At 39.6% G+C, this 9,305-nt stretch overlaps 1 protein-coding gene and 1 long non-coding RNA gene across 2 annotated transcripts in view; both read left to right on the top strand.

Annotated features, from left to right (window-relative positions):
* Positions 1-9,305, top strand: part of tmem163a (transmembrane protein 163a) — a 73,796-nt gene that overhangs the window by 32,791 nt on the left and 31,700 nt on the right.
* The window catches only part of LOC116687513 (uncharacterized), a 10,327-nt gene continuing 4,275 nt past the window's right edge, over positions 3,254-9,305 (top strand). The window contains exons 1-2 of the long non-coding RNA XR_004331563.1: positions 3,254-3,268; positions 5,504-5,506. This is a non-coding gene — a long non-coding RNA (uncharacterized LOC116687513). The remainder of the gene's footprint in view (positions 3,269-5,503; positions 5,507-9,305) is intronic.

A 9,305-nucleotide genomic window follows, 5' to 3' on the forward strand; every position in this document is an offset into this window, starting at 1 on the left:
TAAAGTTAAGTTAGGTTAAATTAAATTATTATTTTTATTATTATTTATCTTTCTATCAAAAATAATATTGAGCAAAATTTAAATTAAATATTGTCGATGTGGCCCTCCAGCAGTGCTCGGGTTGCTCATGCGGCCCCCGGTAAAAATTAATTGCCCACCCCTGCTATCTACTGTAGCTCAATGTCATGTTCTATTTTTGTGTTTTGATTTAACTACAGTATCACCTCAGTGAATCTTCTCAGCCACCAATCACTACGGAGTGCAATTATACATCACAGTGTTTTCAACTAAGAAGCCCATCAGCGCCTTCCTTGCTTGTTACCGTGGTGATAGTTAAACGGGAGGCCTGTTGCCTGTTAGAGATATACGTTAGGACAAGGTTTGGCTTCTGCTGCAGAAACTTTGTCCGACCAATAAAGTCACAGAGATTTTTTTTTTTTTTAAATGCTTTGTAGGATTTACCAAACCAACCACAATTTACAGAAGCTCAAAATTATATAATATTATTTATTATTGTAAACTGTACATTCTGTGGAAATCAAAGAGAATCTCTTTTGCATTTATTTTGGTAATGCCCTCACACTAATTTACTTTGGAGTAAACTGTCTAGATACTTAGCTGATCTTATTTACCTTGAATTCTCCTTGTGTTGGGAAAATGTACTTTTTGGTTTCATTAACTATGACACAAATCTCACCTCTGAATTCTTTTTAATCAACCAAATTTCAAAATAAAACGCCTAACTTCACAGAGCTGTCCATTCACATTAAACATATATAAGAAGCTGTTAGAACGCACGCACACACCACCCACACACACACACACACACACACACACACACACCCACACACACACACACACACACACACACACACACACCACACACACACACACAACACACACACACAATGACTCGATTTGTGCTTTTCAAATGCTTTATGTAAATTGAGTTGTTTTCTTTTAATTATTTGTTTTGTATCTCCACTGGTGTATTTGATTTGACCTGTTTTTATTGCATACACTTGTAGCTGTATACTGTTACTGATATATGATCAAAAAAAAAAAGAGGCTCGCTGCTATGACCGGACTCACAGTGTGCCTCCAGTTCTGGCTCTTTTCAAAGAATGTATTACCAGAAAAAAACATACATAAATACAAGCACAAATCATCTGATTGGAGAGACACCTAGAAACACTGTTTGCCCCCGTATAGTTTCTACTGACATAATACGTTTCAATATCAGGAGACTTGGCTTTGGTAACAAGTCTAACGAGCATGCTTCGTCATTTACTAGCCATTACTGGCCTTAAACTAGCTGTAGAATACTATCACGCTATAGATGGAAAACAAGGTTTTCCCCTATGAATGGAATGGTAATTGCTCTGTAGGATTTTTCTCTATGATATTATGTGTTGGACTCTTAACTCCTATTATGAGCAGGGGGATACACCATGGTTAGATAAGCAATTATGATCACTTACATCATACACCATGATTAGATAAGATAATTCTATCTTATTTCATAAGGTAGAATTCTATCTTATCTTATTAGATAGAATTTAGATGAAATGCAATTCTCTGATAATAATCAGAGCGGTAGTTTTTACCTAACAGCATTGTTGGCACCCTTCTAACACTAAAGAAATGAACCAGAAACGTATTTCTTCAGAACCTTTTACTCCTATTGCAATCTTGTGAGCGATCCGCTGAGCTGTTTTCTGGTCTCTATAACAAGCTGCCACCATGGAACAGGGATAAGCTTGTTGTACCAAGTCAGGGAGGATTCAATTAGGTGACAACAAAGGTAGATACTTGTGATACACGACTCACTGTGACTCAGAAGTCTCCAATTAGCAGTTGCCGATGGATTTTTAGGTTTATTATGTGACACGTCAGAACGAGACAGAAACGAGGAAACAGACTGAGTAAGACACTCATTTCAACACTGAGGATAGAATGACACAAGATAAACTATTGAATGGTTCTCCTTTAATACAGGTCAGTGTGAATGAATATTTACAGGACTGGCTTTCTTGCTCATTTTTAAATGTCAGTATCAACCCAAATAATTGCTGTGGCCTCCAAACAGCTCTATTGTAGTCCAGTTTTTACTTCCGTGACAAACGTGCGTCACTTTGTAACACACGTTATAATGCTCACCAAGCTGCTAGCGTGGCACGCCCTCATACTCTGCCTCTGATTAGCTAGCAGTGCTTTCCTTGGTACTGAGCATGTGCGACTCCCAACAAAGATGCCTCACTCTGGAGCTAAAACAGAGTGCTCAACACACAGCGTGAAAAGAGGAGCTGCAGTAATGTGCAGTACAACAAATGTGTTTTTGAAAAAGTTAACCTTTGTTAACCTATTCTAGTACAACCTCTAAATCCAATTATGAACTTGAAAATGAGCATCATATGGGCACTTTACACTAACACACTAACCACAATCTGTTTTGTTTTTTTTTACTTTACTAAGCAGTTATGTTGTGTCAACATAACTTACTTTTGTGTTTAAACCCAACCAAACTTCAACCATTTCACAATGTTAACTGTGTTTTAAACAGCGACTTAGGTATGAGAACAGAAAACGCTCCCGTGTCTCGTATTTAGGGGTACTGATTATGAAACGCTCCAATAGGGTGTCTCGTATTTAAGGGTACTGATTATGAAACGCTCCAATAGGGTGTCTCGTATTTAAGGGTACTGATTATGAAATGCTCCTATAGGGTGTTTCGTATTTAAGGGTACTGATTTTGAAACGCTAGGGTGGGAACAAACAACCTATTTGGTCGAATGTATGGAGGACGTGTTGAGCCACTAATCATTTTCCCATCAGTAGGTTCGTGTTGCCAGACCTTCCTCCACAGCGCTGCGGAGGAGGGTCTGGCTGGTCCACACAGCATTCCGCGATGGGCGAAAAACGAGCTCTGGTTTATTGGGATTTCTTTAATCCAATCACAATCATCTTGGGTGGCGTTAAGTTCCAGACTCAATGACGCTGCAAAATAATCTCACGAAGGAACTACTTTCGGTAGAACATGTGTACGTTGTTTAAGAAGTGCCACAGGAAACTCAGGTTGGACAGATAGTCTAGCTAGCTGTCTGGATTTACCCTGTAGAGATCTGAGGTCTGTTAGCCAAAGTCCTCATAAATCCACCGGAGTTCAAGATTCCAACACAAAAAAAGCGGAAGGTGACGGACATCTGGCCTGAAAAGAGGGACGTCCGGCTGACCATAATATTTATTTCAACTCAGTGAAAGCAGCAGTGTAACATAACATTGCGGTAATTGGTGATTGACAGCTGAAATAACCCTTGTACTTCCCAGTAATAGCAGCCTAATTTATGTCTATGCACGTGTACTAATGTGTGTCCAATTATGTATGTGTCTCGTGCACCTCTCTCTGTCTGCGTGACTCAGTTTGATTATGCAGAACACAGAGCTTCTCCACAGAGCTCATTATTAAACTGTGGGGAAAATGTGACGTGTTCATTTAGTTACTGAAGCTTTCACAAACAAAAACACCGTCTGCCTCACTCCTTCATCTTTATATACTTCACACATATGCACAGAATGTCACATTCATACATAAGAGGATGCACAAGTAAAAAATCACATGTGTAAAAACACGCCTCACTTTCCCTTATTATATTTGTATATGGTGAAAAGAAATTCTCACTCGAGTTATATCTGAATCAGCACTTCAGAGATAGAGAAAGATACCTACATACTGAATACACTTACATGGCAACAAAGGTGCAGATAGGGTATTTAAACTGTATAATTTACATTTGAATTGTTTTGTGTAACTAACTGGACACAAGGTAACTGCCTGTGTATTTAATGCCTGTCTGCTATCCAAATTTCCTTTGGGATAAGTTGGTTGAAATTACAGGCTTTGTGTTGGAGTATTTCAGAGGAAAAACTGTCAAGGTGATTTTCTTAAGATAAGTTTGAATGCTTGTTTATTCTCCCCATTATATCACAAATGACAGCAATATAAGAAATAAATATAACCTGAAGTAGAAATTGTAAACGTTGCAAGAGTGTGTGCTCCATATAACCTGCCAAACAATGCATTGAATATAAACCAAACCCTCTATGAGAATTTCTGATGAATTAAAAGTCTCTTTTAATTGAATTTAGTTAGCTGGACTGAGAGACTGCAGGCAGCAAGCATCATCTTACAAGCTAAGAGTTTTAGATAAACAATCTGGCTGCATAACATTTCCCTAAACATTTTTGCTCTATTTCTATCTGGACTGGCCATTTGCCTTTGGGAGCTGTTCAGCCTTTTCATTTTAACAAGGAAACGCATATGCAGTTTCTCTAGAACATAAGAAAAAATGCTCTCAGGCTGAGGTGTCGTGGGAAATTGACAGGTAAAATGATGCTGCTGAATTACTGTAGTTCAAGTGCATATATGAGAATATTAAAGATAAAAAGAATGAGAAAGGTAGTGTAGTGATTCGGGTGTCTCGCAGAACTCCTCAAAGCAGGGCTGAAACAGTCAGACTTAACTAAATCCATTCTGTCATAAGCTAAATAATATGTCACTATACCGTGTGTGTGTGTCTCTGTCTGTCTGTCTGTCTGTCTGTCCTCCACAGACCTGCATGGACCTGATGTAGTGAAGACTTTGTAGCTGTAGTCTGTGTTTCAGTAGCCAATCAGTTAGGCAGCAGTAGTTCCACCCACACCTCAGTGACACTGCTTAAACACTTTGTACTTGTCAGAGGTATCCGCAGCAGCTGTCTGCTACTTTGGGATGATGAATCTGCATGATTTCTGCTAATTATTACTCACTGTGTTTACAGCCAGTGAGTGCCGGAAGTCTTGATCAAAGCACATAAATTAGTTAGGTAAACCGTAAACAGTGGGGAGATTTTTTGTAATGCTCCTGCCAGCCGGGGCTCTGTTGGACCCAGAGGAAGCAGTCATAACACGTTACTGTGTGCTACACTGTACACTTACTAGTTATAATTAAATGGGGAAGTGAAGTGCTGACAGTGTAAACATGGTTGTATAGGTTTTCACACTTTTTTAAGGGCTTTTAAAAGGAAAGAGGGGATAAAAAGGTGAAACAGATTTCAGCTGCAGTCAATGAGAAGGATTTTCACCTGATCAAGATCATAATGCCTGATGCAATTAAAACCAGAAATAAGTAGTACAAGAGAGCACACAATGTCTACACCAGACATATTTCGGCTGCATCACATGAGTCTAGAATGGCATCAATTTCAATCAATTCATTCGTCTAAACAAGTAACGGCTTTCACTTTACTCAACGTGTATGCACCTGACTGCAACCCTTGTCAACCTTGTTTTCAATATTTTAACTACTGGGATTATTTCATTGGGCTGTGAACAGTTCCGAAACATCTCTTGCTGCATAACAGATCAACTGAAGACTGCTGATAGTGTGCTGCTGAAGTGCTGCTATACAGTAGATATGAATCTGGTGTGGACAAAAAAAGACCAAGTTGTTTTGAGTCTGATTCAGCTAGTAGTATGGAGCTAGATTATTTTTCTTATTACATGCGAGAAAAAAAATGATTTGAGAGAAAAAAAATGTTTGAGAGAAAAAGATAGCAAAAAAGCATTTTATGAGAGAAAAAGATATTTGAGAGAAAAGGTTTTCATACCAATAGTAAAAATTGATAACATTTGAGACTAAAAAAAGTTTAAATATAAATTTGAAATTTTTAATATTATATTCTGAGAAAAAAATATCTTAAAACTTTTTTAAACTCTCAAATATATATTTTTTGATATCAGTGTGAAAAAAATTCTCAAAAAAAAGTGTTTCTCTCAAAAAGTTGTTCTTCTCGCTCTCAAAACCTAAGTCTTTGCTCTCGGTTTTTCAATTCTTTTCTGAATTTTTTTTGCTCTTGTCTCAGGATTTTTCTCTCGATGTGAAAACAGTCTTGTGGGCGGGGCCACGTTCCTATTGACCAGTTGGGTGAGCACCCTCTTGTCTTGAGAGTTCATCTGAATCATTACACCATTGTCACCGCCATTGATGCGCTGCCTTTTTTTCCCCCTCAAAATTAATTTTAAAATTGTTGTTTTGGCGCCGCCCACTTTCAATACTCGTGCCAGACCCTTAATCTTTCGGATTTGGGTCTGGATTTCCAAGCTACTGTGACACAAATTAAGTACTAGGCTAGTCCTCATCAGCAGAATCTGCTCAGTTTTAAAGAGAAGATGTTTAAACGTTTAAGTGATCCTGAGCACCTCTAAACCTACACCTCTCTCATGCGTCTAGCTGTCACGTAACTCAGTTGATTAGATTTAGGTGGCATTTCCACAATTGCTCCTATTTTGTTTTGTAGTGGACTTCTGCCCTCAACGGGTCCAGCTGCAGCAAAGAATGGCCAAATTGACATCAAAAACACAAGCAATAAGAGAAAAGAACCAGTCTGTAAGGTGCAGTTTTCTCAGTGTTGTCAGAGGTTCTCACAGGTGCCTTTTAGTGAGAGATTGAAGCTTCTTGACACCCTCATTTGGAATGGGTAGAGAAAACATTTTATAATTATTTGAAAAGCCTTTTGTCTTGGATTAAAAAGCAATGATTTAAGAAAACTTTTCAAACAAAACATCTTAGAAAATCTTCCTCAATGAAATTGCATCATTGAAGATGACTGCTGCAGGAGATCTGAGAGGTGTTTGTGTAAAGAATGAATCTTCGTGTCAGCTTTTCTTTACTGCAACTTGAAGTTATATTTTCCAATTTAATGGCTTCAATACAAATAAAATTTAACCAGCTAATTCTTCTATGATGTTGTTGAAGCCGTAACTGCACATTGCATTTGCACATGGAGTAGAATTGGAGTATGATCCACAGGGATTCATTTAGATGTTTTTCATATTGTAACCAGAAGACTTCTATTTTGTGCAGCTAAGACAGCCCTGCTGTGGGTATTTTAGTGTTATATTTTGGGATTATTTAGATAGAACATTTATCCTCTTTGGGAAATCTGCCTTTAAGTAAAACAAATGTAAAAGTCAGGGGAAGTAGGACAATTAAAAGTTGATGTATGAAGCCACTGTCTTTCCTTGTTCTGCCATTGAACTAAAGGCCTGGATCCTAGTGTGTAAACTACAACTGAAACTGGCTACAATAAACCAGTCACTTCTGAATGATTATCTTTCAGACAAATCACCCGGTCACACGATCCACTCCTCAAATTCTGAGAGAAACTAATACTTGCGCTCTGCTGAAGTACAGCTCTGGCTATTGTAGTGATGTAGCAGATCACGACCACAGCGACAGAGACCTTGGGAGGATATTTTGTCTTATTTTGCTAATGAATTCCTTCATAATACTGTCACATTCGTTGATACAAAATATCCTTCAGCTAACTGCATCCTTCTCCCTGTTGTGAGGATATTAACAGAAAATGAAGTCAGTGGAAATGTCATTTATGACTCTATTGGGTTTTGCTGAACTATAATTTTTGCCCAATTATGAAGCATTACGTTAAAAGTCTTGTATTTAATAACTTCACACACTGACACTTCTATGTCGATATTGGAGCAGTATAGACAACTTCTTTTTTTGGAAAATCCTTAAACGCCACAGGACGTTTGTTGAGCTAAAACGTTTCCAGAATGAAGCTCTTTAAAACCTGCAGGTGTCTAGGAAGCATTAGTTCAATCAGCCGCGTGCTTGCCCTAGCTTAATCTCCGCACAAACTCTGGTGAGTCCCCAGTGCCAAGCCACACGCAGATAGCGCCTCCCACGCTGTGCCTATCTACTGCACTTCTGCCCTGCTACAAATCAATACCGCTGCGCTACTGTGAGGGGAGAGGGAGCCCAGGATTGAGGAACCATGGCTAGGGAGGGTTAGGAATACAGGGGTGTTAATGTAGGAAAGGAGATCAGAGAGGGGCGGAAATGGAGACGACGGATAAAAGAGTAAAATGAAAGGGGTGGAAATAGATAGGGAGGAAAAAGCAAATAGAGGAAGGATGATTAACGACAAAATGGAAAGGCGATTTAGTAAGTAGATGGACGGGAGGATGAAGACAACTGCAACAAAGGGCAGAAAAAAGAATGATTTCTCTTTTAAAAAACACAGGGACAGAAGGGACCAAGATGGCCATCCACAGGGGATAGAACGGGAAAGGACCGAAAAGAAGGGAGGTTAAAGAGGAGGAAGAGGAGGGGGAGGAATAGAGAGAGGAAGGATCCCAGTAGGGGTTTCCGCAGGGTGAGCTCAGCCAGAATGCGAGGCACGGTGCAGTGCTGAGCAGTAGGTCCTGAATTATTAAACACAATATTTTGCAGCAAACGGCCTCAGCCATCTCTGATGTGTCTGCTGAAGAGGCAAAGATTTTGTGTGTGTGTGGGTTTGTGTCAGGGGGAGTGCATGCCGCATTTAGAGGCACTAATTGATGAGGAAGCAACATCCTGAGGGCCTTTGTTTTAACTCCCTACCCCAGTGGAGAGCAACCAGCAATTTAGCACACATGCATTTGGTAATAGGTCTGGTCAGACAATATCTCCATTTAATCTTGTCTTCTACAAATTATATTTTAATGTAATGAAATTGTTTTATTGTCAATGGCTGTACCACAACAGAGTCAAAGGGAGTGGTTGATTGTGGGCGTACAAAACAGGGGCCTGTTGCACAAAACCAGGATGAGGGATTAAGCCGTGATATTCAAGTAATCCTGGATGAATTTAGCTTTGACTTGGTTGGATGAAACCAGGTTGAATGAAACCCAGCCAAGTAACCATGGAGATTTATTCTTTGCTGCTAGCCTGCTCAAAAATGAATCCTGGAGTCTCGTGTGTTAAATCAATTGTTGCTCTGATCCGAAATAAACGCGTTTAACAGTTATTCTTGTTACGGGACAGGAAGGAGGACCCAAATGCAGAGCAGTAGGAGGGAACTTAAGCAGAGTTTATTGCAGATAACAGTCCAACCAAACACAGGGAACAAAACAAAATCCAAGAATCCACAATCCAAAACGGGGGGAAGGCGATGGCAAGGCAGGGTAAACGTCACGAGGAAAAACTCACGGGGAAAACAGGAACAAGCAGCAGGCACAGTCGGGCAGGAAGGCAGGAGAAAAAGACAAACAACATACCACATGGACTGGCAAAGCTGACAGGACGATCTGAAAAGAGACAAAGGAAAACACATGGGTTAAATACGAGAGGTAACGCGGTAATGGGGAACAGGTGAGACGTCAGCTGAAGCACATTAGGGCGGGGCTAGACAATCAGACAAGCACAAAGCAAAGCTGGACAAAACTAGACAAGACAGGAACCTGAACTATCAACATAATACAGG

Source organism: Etheostoma spectabile, chromosome 4 (genome assembly GCF_008692095.1).
Source record: "Etheostoma spectabile isolate EspeVRDwgs_2016 chromosome 4, UIUC_Espe_1.0, whole genome shotgun sequence".
In the NCBI taxonomy this organism is placed as follows: domain Eukaryota; kingdom Metazoa; phylum Chordata; class Actinopteri; order Perciformes; family Percidae; genus Etheostoma; species Etheostoma spectabile.